Raw genomic sequence first — 12,869 nt, forward strand, 5'->3', positions numbered from 1 at the left:
ATCGATATCTCTCACCCTTATACCGGTCTTAGATATTCTTTCTCCCTGAGCATGTCGTTCTCTCGCCCTTATACCGATGTTTGATCACACGTCTCTTTTTTGAGTTTATTACCCAGTAATCGGTAATATCTCGTTGCTTTCCTCCTCAGTTGAGTCCTTTGTGGACATCCCCACCTGAGTCCGGATTTTTATCTGAAGTATCCTTTATGGATAGTTTTGTTGTATTGGCATATTTCCCAATACATGCATCTTGGCGTCAGCTCGAGTCTTTCCATTGATTTATTTTCATGGAATCCCTTCGTGTCTCCCAGTAAGTTTTCAAGTCGTGACCTGCTCACGCATTTTTACCCTATTTTCCCCAGAGTCTCTGTCTCCCTAGTGAGTGAATTACTCTTATGGATTTTCAGTTTCTCCTAATTTCTTTTTTTCCTTTGTGGACACATATCCCCACAGAGTATTAACCTTTTCATGCATACATCTGCATTATGAGGTCTCCTAGGGACCAAAATTCGTCTCTTTGTTGTTATTTAAGCCCATTCTACCACGTCGAGACGAAGATTTTAACCTTCATATCTCCGTCTAGAATGACCTTAAATAGGGGCATCTGTAAGACCCTAATTTTGACCCTAACATCCCTCATGGCATCATGTCATTGCTCATTGCATTTGCCTCAAGGATCATAACATCTTGGTTCCTTTACCCTTGGGTTGGGACTTGTGTGAGTTGGTTTGAGACCACCAAACATGCTTGAATTGTATATTATTTCTTTTCTTATTTTGTTTACTAACTAAAAGCACAAAAATATGTCACTAACTTGTTTGTTTTGAAGCTTAAGCAATCATGAGATCCCTTGCTCCTAGGAGGCCCCTATGCTCAATGAAATGGCTAGATGAAGATGAAAGCAAGCATGACAATGGTCCCCAAAGCTCTCAATCATCATATATGTCTCCCAAGAATCTCAATTTTCCAATTTGATCAACATAAACCCAAGGGCTTGAGGATTGCTTCCCAAGGAAACCCTAATTCAACTATGCATTGATTGTGCCTTGCCCATGAAGAAACCTCAACATATGATCAAATTCAATTAAGGGAAGTTCTTTCATTCATTATTTTATGCATATATGAGCCTATGTGAGGCCCCTCAATCATTCATTCATCAGGATTTGAAGTTTGGACTTGAGAAGTTGACCAGTCAAGTCATCTGACTAAATTGAAATCCACTGAGACCTAACTTTTGATGTGTTTGTCAAATGATGATAACCCCAAGAGAAAAAATGTTCTTAAGAACAATATGAACAACTTTCATGTTTATCAAAAATCCATTTGAAACTTTTAAGGTCATCATTCATTTCAAAACATTATAGGTCATTTTGACTTAAACTCTAATTTTGGGTCAACTTCCCAAGGACCTAACTCCTTCATTTTTTTATGATTTATAGGTGAGACTAATTACATTGGAAAGTTTGAGATGTCTAATTCATTTGTTATGTTGGAAAAAATTTCATAATCCTAAAAGAAACACATGTGATAATACAAAACATTATACGTCACTTTGGACCAAATCCATTGAATCTTGAAAAAGTCCAACTTCAAGTGCCCATAACTTTCTCATTAAAAATCCAAATGATGCAAAATTTAAGTCCAACTTGATTTTCTTGAAAGTATCTACAACTTTTATGTTTTTCCATTTGAGTCTTGCATCATTGAAATAGAAGGGCTTGAAGTTGGTCACTTTTGGCAAATTTTTCAAAGACATTTTTTGTACATCAAACTTCATGGCCAGTTTTCACAATTTTCCAAACTCCAAATGGTTTTTTGTCCAACATAGATTTTGTTCCTTATGTAAGACCTTTTCAACCATTACTCACATGCCTATGTTTGGATTTTTCACATGGGACTTTCAAAGAGAGAAATATTTATGACCATTTGTGCATTTCACATGAAATCTTCTTGCACAAGCAATTGCCATTCAATCTGCATGTCCAAACCTTCTCCAAATCACTTCAGCTTGCAATTCTAATTGGTTTTTGGCCTCACATGCGCCTGTACATGCCCATGCATAGAGGACCCAATGATCATGCACACGAGTTCCATTCACTCTCCTTGCAGCTTCAACTATAAATAGATGCATTGCTTCATTCAATTCTCAACTTGAAGGCGCCTAAAACTCTGTTGGAATTGAATCCCAACCTCACACCAAAGGAATTTTGCATTTTCATTTCACCTTTCAAGTTTGATTTTCAACAACATCAGTTGATCTTTAATACTAATTCCTAAGCCTTGCACTCATACCATACCTCAAGATCAAGCTGCAAGCAAGAGATTGGTTGGATCATGCTCATCAAAGCTGCACTTCAAAGCTTTACATCTCAACTGTTTTGCTTCGAATCTCATCATATATTATGCTTTGCTTGAGTTTGCTTGGTTTTCTGAAGTCCTCGTGTGGGAGGCAAGCCAATGGTGGCTTTAATTTCATGAACTGATGAACTGCAGATTGAACACCTGGATTTTCCATCTCAGATTTCTCCTTCCGTAGAGATCTTGAGAGAAATCCAAGGTTATAGGGGTGATGTACATCACCCCAGGTTTAATTTGGTATAAGGTACATTTTGTTTGGTTGAGGTTGCAAAACCTGCAACTGGTGGCCGAAATTCGTTGGCTCACCGGATAAGACGGTGGTTTCCACCACCGTCCCCACGGGGAACAACTCTGAGCCATTGGATGGTGATTACAAGATCTAATCGTAGCCACACGTTATGTTTACTTTTTTAAATCCAACATGTGATATTGTTGACTGTGGAACACAATGAGCGCGCGCATGAGAGCCTTAGGATCATCCACGTCAATTAATGAATGATTATCCAACGCTTCCTGATTTTTCTATTTTCCTAATTTCTGTTTTATCTTCTTTAATTCCTTTTATTTTCAAAAATTCATAACTCTTTTATTTGGAATCACAAAAATATGGGACTAATTGCAAAATATTTCTCTTAAGTTCTAGTTTCATAATCTGATTTTTAATTATTTTTGTGATTCCATTTAATATTTTTTGTGAATTATTTTATTTTTAATTGTTTTTAATTCATTTTAAATACTTTTTTAATATTCAAAAATTCCAAAAATATTTTCTTAACACCTTTGAATCATGATAAGTCTATGAAAATATATTCATCAATTTCTTAATTGATTTGAGATTTATTTGAGATTTTAATTCATGTGTGTTATATTTTAATGCCTTTAATTGATTTTAAAATAGTTTCTGTTTTCAAAAAAATGTTGAGAAAATCTGTCAAACCTAGTTTGACCATGTTAGACTTATGATGATCCAATTGGACTTATCCAAGTTGATTTGAATTGGATTTAAAGTTTGACCTTACTTTGTTCATTTTATTTTATGTATTATTTTAATTCCAAAAAATACCAAAAATATGTTTGACCTTTCTTGACTTCTAATCTTCATTTCACTTCTGTTTACCATTAATTGATGTTGATCCCTTTCACATTTGATCATTGTGTTTTGGTTATGTCATTTGAATTTTCATTTTGTACATTTCATTTTCATGTCTCATCTTCTTCTTTTTCTTTTGACCAATGAGTTAATGATTGGTGGTTAGCCTTGATATATGAGGGGCTTAACCTTCTTTTATCCAAATCAAATTCAACTTGATCAAAGATCAAGTGAGTTGCTTTGTGTCCAAGATAGGTTGCTTCTTGGTCAAGCAAAGAACCTGAAATCCATACAAGGTCATTCTTCTTTTCTTTTGGCATGGCAAGTTGTAGGAGCTTGGTTTACTAGTCATGATCTCTAACTTGTTTTTATTTGCCCATAGTTTTATTGACCGGCCTCAGATAGGTGTGACTACTACATTAGTCCACTTACGATTGCTTAACATAGCGCTAAATTGCCTTATGGAACACTAACACTAACTACTAATTACTAACTTTTAATTCAAGCATTTAATTCTTGCAATTTACTTTCATGCAATTTAATTTCATTCTCATTTATTCATATTGTCTTTTCCCTTTGCTCATTTGAGCTCATGTTTATGTTTATGCAATTTTCCTTTTGCTCACTTGAGCATATTATTGTGTAAATATATTGTTGCTTTGTGCTTGTTTTGTCTTTGTCTGTGTGAACCCAATGCAAAAAAGGACAAAAGGACTTAGACTTAGGACCTTACCTATGCTTAATGGAGTTCAAGAGCAACTAGGCCTCATGCCTTTAGAATGCTAAAATTGTTGAAGAGCAATTAGGCCTCATGCCTTTAGAACGCTTACATCTTGATGTTGACTTGAAAGGACCCCTAATCTAAACCCTCTCTTTGTCCATTTCTATTATTTCATTGTGAACTTTTTGATTGTTTGTTCTTGTGTGATAGGGATTTAAAACTTGAGATAGTTAGAAGGACCATTGTCATGAGCATCGAAGATAAGAGACAAGCCAAACGAAGATCCTAGGAGCTTGATTGAATACTTGTTTGATTGCTTGAGTTAATTTCTAAGTCCAAAGGAAAAGAGCATCTTGAATAATCTTTATGATCTCAAGAAAGGAACTCCAAGGGTTTTATTCTCTTCTCTCATCTTTGCATGTTTAGGACTAGCCCTTCTCTTCTTCTCTCCACTTTAACCCAAGCCAAACTCATTTTGTGCAAACATTGACATTGTTTTCAAAAACTAGAAACCTAGGCCATATGCCTTTTATTTTTCAAACACTTTTCATTAATACTTATTTTGAATTGAATCTTCAGTCAACTTTGACTTTATTTTGTGAATACTTCTAATTTGTAAATACAACTCACTCAAGTTTGTTTTTGTGGTTCCAATGACCACCTTTGTTAAAACCTTTTCATAAATATTAGCCATAGGTTTGAGTTATCATAGTGGTTGATATAAACCTCACCTTATCCTTAGTGATTGGACTCTAAGTCTTCCATACTTATTATAGGGTGGATCCCTCACTAGTATGTTGAAGCTCTTCTCACATGGTGGATTGTTAGTTTAGGTTTAGTTTTCTCCCTTTGATAACAAAAGACCTTAAGGCTTTTGATCAAATCAATTCACCAATATATTTTGAGATTTTTACCCCGAACTACATGGTTTTGATCCTACCTTTGTGATGGTACGTAGGCAATGGGTTTATCCATTCAAACAAAAAAATTGTACATAATTTGTATATTCTTTTATCATCTCCCCAATCATGTTTGCACAAATCTTTTCACAAATACCCACCTACCATACAACTTTGCAAAAAGGGCTCCCATAGAGTACTAAGGATGTTTTGGGTGCTTAAAACCTTCCCATTGCATAACCAACCCCCTTACCCAGATCTCTGACATTTTTATTAGTTTTTGATTTGATAAAACTTCTTGGTTTTTGTTCGCTTTCTAACCTTTCCTTTGGATAAATAGAAGTGCGGTGGCGACTCGAATTGTATGATTTACTTTTGATTTAGTTAATAAATCTAAAGGTAACGAATACCTCGCTACAATGCGCATCATAACATTCATCACAGAAAATAAATTTCAAGGAAACTAACGTCTTAGTTGAAAATATTTCCAGACCATGGATTATGGACGAAGGAACACTAAGAAGTACAGTTTCAGATGTCCTAATTTGAAAGGATTAAGGAAATTGTCATTCTTTGTACTAGATCCCTTGGACTTCAAGCAACGTCATGGGAAGCTCTTGTCTGTGTTATCTACTGATGTGGTTGAAGGACTTCTGAGTGTTTTGGTTCAGTTCTATAACCCTCTTTATCGGTGCTTCACTTTTCCCGACTATCACTAATGCCCATGTTGGAGGAGTATGCCCATCTCTTGGGTATACTCGTATCTAAAAAAGTACCTTTCAGTGGATTAGAGGAGATTACCAGATATCATGTCATAGCCGAAGCTATTTATCTGAAGAAATCTGAAATTGATGCTCATTTGGTGAAGAAAGGTATTCTTGGGTTGACTTCTGAGTTCCTTATTGGTAGAGCTACTGTCTTTGCCCAAGCCGGTAGCATGGATGCTTTTGAAGCTATTTTTGTTCTGCTCATCTATGGTTTAGCCTTGTTCCCTCTCGTTGACATTTTTTTTAATGTTAACACCGTTAGAATCTTCTTGATTGGAAATCTTGTTCCGATACACAAGCAAGGTCCAAAGGTTCGGAGTCACGAGCATGGAGCCAAAGGTAAGAACCAACCCACGGGGTATGTACTAAGGGTATAATCACCTGTGTAACAAGGTTCTAAAAAAAAGTTCCCAAAGCCGTAATTCCATTTTTTGGATATAATGGGCTTAAATGACTACTCTCCGACCAATAATATTCTAAGAGAAACTCGTCTTAGTGTAGTATCCCATAAAAACGAATTCAAGTCTACACCTAAATAGCCATTGCACTACGCCCTAAAAGGCCAAGATGGGTTAAGCGTTCTAAGTCCTAAACTTCTCGAGCTCCCAGGTCAGAAAAAGTAATGCCAATCACAACTACTCATAAGAATCAGTAATCCCCAAAGGGGCCTCCACTGAGCGGGGGATCTCAAGTTAGCTTATTAAGGTTTAACTCAACGTAAGACAAACAAGACTATACCACTCTCCTATCATAAGAGCACTCAAGTCCATGTATAGGACTTATCTCACCACACATAGATCACCAAGCACTAGACAAAACAAATAATAGAAAAAGAAAGGAAACATAATATATATAGATAAACAAAGATAGGATAAACCCACTAAGGACTACTTCCCAACAGAGTCGCCATTTTTCTATAGCAGTAAAAAAATTGAGATTAAGTTATTTATTAACTTAAATCATAAATAAAGAGTAGCCACCGTGATTTTATCATTTCCAAAGGAAAGGGAAAAAGAATGAACAAAATTCAAAGAAGTTTTAAAATAAAACTAATAAAAACAGAGATAAGGGTCTGAGGGTTAGTTATACAAAGGGAAGGTATTAGCACCATAAACATCTATAGTATTCTATAGGAACCTCTATGAAAATATGTACATTTTGGCTTTAAAGTTGTGTTGTTTGCCAAAGATTGGGGAAATGAGAAGAGAAATGTTTTTCAGAATTTTTGTGTTTGCCAAGACTTCCCGAGTCTCATGCCTACGTACCAACAAAGTGAAATTGGGGATCAAAACATTGTAGTTCATGGTAAAAATAGCAAAGATGTTTGTTTTGATTCATTTTTAATGAAAAGACTTTTTCCATTTTAAGGAGAACACTCAACTAACCACCCACAAGTATGAGAACTTTTCATCACCATGAGAAAGGCTCCAACTTGGATAAAGAACAACAAGCATGCCACTAGCTCTCTTAGATGTAAAAGAATCATCATCAATACTATGGGGATAGGAGAATTACATCTAAACTTTGGAAATAACTCATGTCTAAACTTTGAGAAAAAAAATTTAAGAAAAAATGCACAAACAAAATAGTTTGAATGGGTTATGTCCTTTTTTAAGTCTTTTGAAATTGGTTTGAATATGCTTAAGATGTATTAGCATTTTAATGAGAAAGTGGTTCAAGTTTTAAAATAAGAATTTTTTTAATAAAAAAGAGAGAAGATTTTAAAATTAAAGAAGGGGAGGAGAAGAAGAGATTATCCTAGAACATAAAGTAAAATCTAGGAGGAAAGAACTAATCAAGAGATAACAAGCTTTATGACATAAGTCAAGCAAGAATTCCCTCCTTTGGGTTAAGCCTCAAGCAAGCTAAATAAGCAAAGAATAATCCATGTATCAGATGAAACCAAAGTAAATAAGCTAGGTCTTCAAAATAAGTCCAAAGTCAAAGGTACCATATGAATCCCAAGGCTTCAAATCACAAACTCCATAAAGCAAGGGTTAAGATCCTAATTCTAAGTCCATAACTCCATAACAATGCCAAGTATAGTAACCACAAGTCCATGAATCAAGAGAACCAAGTCATTTTTATTGGGGTTTTCCTTTATTAATATCTTAAAAGAAAAATAAGTCCAAATGGACAAAGAGCAAATAGCATAAGCACAAACAATATGATATGTGATGCTAAAATAAAAGCATAAAGTAAATGACAAAAGAATAAAGAGCATAAGATAAATGACATTAAACTAAAATTAATACAATAACATGTTGGTAAGTGATGTTAGTGAACAAAAAGAGAAAGATGATTTGGTCATTTTTTGGAAAACACTCAACTATTCACCCACAAGTATGAAAATATGGACCTCTACATCACCTATGAGAAGGGCTCCAACTTGGATAAAATCAACAAGTATGCCACTAGATCTCGTAAGTGAAAAGGAGACAATATTTTTCACACAATACCATGAGGAGTAGGAGACTTACAATCTCACTTATGAAAATGACTTGCTTTCGGGATAAATTTAGCGCCATGTTAAGCATCGTAATTGGACTTATGTAGAAGTCACAACTATCTGAGGCCGGTAAATAATAATGTTTATGTTCATACATGCTAGAGAAGTGATATGTAAATCATTCTCCTAAAGTTATGCCACACAAAAAAGAAAAGGGGCACAAAACGATGGAAATTAGCAAAAATGAAACACGGGATCTAATTTAAATTGGACCAATCAGAACATTTCAAATGTCCAATATGTATAGCCAAACTCAGAAGACTTGAGATAAACTCTGATCATATTCCTTGATGGTACCTCATCGTAGTTTCATCGTTTGGTAAATTCAGGACATGAGACTATCACCAATATGATCGCCTCCTCATCACAAATTCAATCTCATGCTCCAAATTCATTTATCTAAACTGAGCATGGAGAGTTTTAGAGAAGTTTCAGGAGAAATCAAGTCGCGAGAAACAAAATTAAATGATGAACATGATCAGTCAACACCAGATAAGTTAGGGGACAACATCAGAGAGTGAAAGACTATATTATGGTAACTTGTTTGAGTTTAAATGATGCTCAGAACTACCTTGTCCAAATGATGATAAGAAGTTGATGAAGCTCGATATGATCATGTCACTTTAGAAGGTCTTAGAGCTTGGGAATTATTGTATAAGCTTCAGAGAATACCGAAGATGCTAATTGAATGAAGAAATTGGATTGAAACAAGCTGGAATTCAAAACACGATAGCTAAATTTTCTAGAAAAAATTCAGACTGAAGCAGGGGTTTCTTGGCTCTCCCAAGCTTGGAAATGAATGCAGTAGCTTCCTCTATTTATAGGGAATGTGTTTGGATCCAAATACGTGTGGTATCAAGCTTAATTCGTGCAAAACAAATTTGATCAGAATGTGTGGAAAGTGTGACTTAGAATCCATCAAAACTTAGCCAAATGATGCGTTTTAAGAGTCAATTAACTTCTAGAGACTTTGTTAAACATGTTTAGGTACAAAACTCATGGTAATTTGGCTTGTAATTGAGATTAGTGAAGTTCAAATTTCAGGTCATGGTGATTTCTTCAGTTTCAAGTCACCATGTTCAACTCAATGGGGCATCTTGCTCAGGAGGCTTTTTGATCCCATTCTTCTTGCAATTTGTTGAAATCATATCAAAGATCACAATGTGCTAATAAATATTTCATTTGGATGCTTGAGCACAAAGGTATGGCATATTGAAGTTGGCACAAAAATCTGGTAATACAACTTTGAAAATTCTAAGTCCCAAATGGCTGAAAATGACCTGTAATGTTTCAAAGAATTCCATGGTCTTCCAAACATAATTTGACTTTTATCCTTTAAGAAAACTTGTATAGGGCATCACAAATGATATTGTTCAAAAATAATTACCCTCAAATGTTAAAATTTGCAGAAATTGTGAATCTTGAAAGTTGAGAAAAAATTTACTTGAAAATAGGTCAAATTTCACTAAGTCCACAAATGACCTATAATGTCTCCAAACTTTTAATTATCCTCCAAGCATAATTGGCTCTTGTCATGTAAAGATAAGTTGTAGAGGATAATGCAAAGATTAATATGAAAAAATAAGCATTCAAAAATGTTGAGAATTGAAGGAATTATGATCCTTTCATTTTCGACTTCAAATGTTGACTTTTTGGTTAAACATCTTGGAATAAACTTGTGTACTTGGACTTTTATAACATTTAAAATAGCATGGATGATCCTACGAACTCAAAATAAGATGTCCTTGAATGTATTTTGATTGAATTGCACAAATATTAATGTAACTTATTGAACAAGGCATAAAAATAAACACATGAACCTTTGACTTTTCTTGAGAAGTTAGCAACAAAACTTTGAGATACTCTTGATCAAAATGAGATTGAAAGGTGTTTAAGAACCTTAGATATCATGTCTTGAGAGGTAAGATTCTTGAGAATCAATGGTTGAGAACACTTTGACTTGAGGAATCACCAAACTCTAGCTGAGGAAACCTGTTTGATGTTCTTGATGGGAAGCCCTGCCTTGCACAATAAACTTAAAGAAGACAAGACATATTTTTGCTATTTTGATTAGTGGTTATATAAGTAATGAAAATATAAACACAAAGGTAATACAACAACAAAGAGGTTGCTTTATAATCCTTACAAAAAGGTAAACCCAAAGATGAGGGGGAAAGGACCAAGATATGACCTTGTTTGTATGCAAGGATGAAAATGACATGTGGGATCTTAGGGTTAAAATTAGGGTATGACACTTGGATTGTTAATTATTGTACTATATACTCATTCATAAATTGTACACCTATCCTCGTGATGTGTAATAAGTTTATCGCTTTCCTTTAATTGTTATTATGTCAATAAACTGATAATTCAAAAATTAAAATAAACAACTTTCAGAAAACAACAAAAATAAACACTCGATCCAACATCGAGTTCTTTTCCCAAATCAAATCCAAATTGAATATAAAGTCAAGCATCTACCCCCGTCACATCCAAACTCTTTTTATAATCAAACTTGCAACACTTGATCCAAAGTCAATTCGTTGATGCAAGCCTTTTTTCATAATAAAATTGAAAGACAAAGGACCAAGAGATGCGCATCTCTTCAGACCCCTTGATGGTCGAGCTTTCGGAGCACACCAAATTCAAAATGATTATTAGTCTTTCAAAATCAAAACATGATAAACAAACTTGGAATAAGAGGACAATGGGACCACATCCATGCATATCTCAAGTAAACGTGTGCTTGGTGCACACCTCTGCTCAAATGTTTACTCACAATCTACAAAGATCAAATTTTCTTGATAAAAGCAACTTAACTAATCAAACTCGTTTTCCACCCTTGTGCGGCTTCGAAAATCATTTTTTAGAAACGCGTATGCTTTATCCATATCTGACGTGAAAACAAACAAAGACTTCTGCCTCCAAAAGGGAGCAATAAGTAAATGTTTAATCACTCGATATCAACCCAATAGTTCTTTTTTTAGCAGAACTATGTAGCCTTAAGTTCTCTATAGCACCTGGAGATTGAGAAATCTTGTCAGGAACATTAATGTTAAAAACACCCCTTTAATAAAAAAATGTTCTTCTTTTCTTTTTTCTCACTCGATAAGTAGAAGAGCGCAAACTAATATCATGCTAACACTCTTACAAGAAACTAACTAAGTGGGTCCCGTTGAGTACAACGGATGCGAGGAGTTATAATACATTCCCTTTACATAACCGACTCCCGAACCCAATTTGGTTGCGACGACCATTTCTTTTTTGTCTTTTTGTGGGTTTTATCGATATTTTCCCTTTCCCTCTTTAGGAATAAATAAAGTTTGATGGTGAATCTATTTTGTTTATATTTTGAGCGTTCCTTACGTCCAAATATTTTTTGCACCGTGACACGAGCCTTCAAGGTCTACATTGATAGTTGGAAACAATTTAAGCATAATTACTTTCTAGCAAAACCTCTTTTTCCTCTGTCTTATGAGGAGTTTTGAGTTGTTTCTCCTAGGTGACCTAATTGCATAGAACGAAGGCGACAATTATGGTCCTATGAACATTTATCTTAATGTGCCAAAAGTTATTGGATACCTTATGATGCCCTTAATGATGTCGACAAGGATATGAAGTTGATTATGGTTTCATTTTCTGATGACTTGATACCTTAAAGAGAAGTGGAAAAGTCTGGTACCGTAGAGGAGCGGAAAGAAGTGTTTGGTAAGTCGATTGCATTATTTTTATTTGCAATCATATGGGTATGTTTACTTTCATTTTTTCATTGCTTCCTCCATTTTCATATGAATACAAGAAGAACCTGATTTAGAGCCTGGGGTTATCCTGATTGTCCTGGCCTTTTATAATGATCATCCTAAGAAGAAACGTGTCAGGAACAATGTTGTTGCCCCCTGTAAAGATTGTGTAAATAGGAAAAAATGAGCAAAGGTTGACTTCATGAATGAAATTGTTGGAGGATCAAAAGGCATTTCTTCTTGTTTACCTTCCTTGCTGACTAGTCTTGTTTGTTTGAACAAGAATTGTTCATATCCCTTGGATTTTGATGATAACAAAGTACTTGAAGAATAAGTAGGTATACGAACATATGCTGAAGTGTACATGATCACAAGCTTAGTATTCAACTCTGAATAGACCCTGTTATAAGCATATGTGAAGAAGCAAAGTATCTCAGATTTTGGAAGATCATAATCTGATGACTCTGAAGGATCAGACTCTGAACGAGGTGGTTCTACCTCTTAAGGTTCAGACTCTGATCATAGTGTTCCAACCTCTGGTGATAGCTCAAACTCTAAAGGTTAAAGGTTCCTTTGATCCGTACTTTGTGCCAAAAGCGTACCAGTCTTGTCAAACCACCATATTTATGTAAATAGTTAACTAGGGTTTCATTTTGCAAGGCCCAAGGAATGGTGATATGACCTCTTAAGTTTGTTCTACATTTTGGTAGATACCTAGTACTTCGAAAGGTGATATGAACAATTCCTTTATTCAATGGATAATGCTTCTAACCCGGTACATCCTC

The sequence above is a fragment of the Lathyrus oleraceus genome, chromosome 4 (assembly GCF_024323335.1).
Source record: "Lathyrus oleraceus cultivar Zhongwan6 chromosome 4, CAAS_Psat_ZW6_1.0, whole genome shotgun sequence".
Lineage (NCBI taxonomy): Eukaryota > Viridiplantae > Streptophyta > Magnoliopsida > Fabales > Fabaceae > Lathyrus > Lathyrus oleraceus.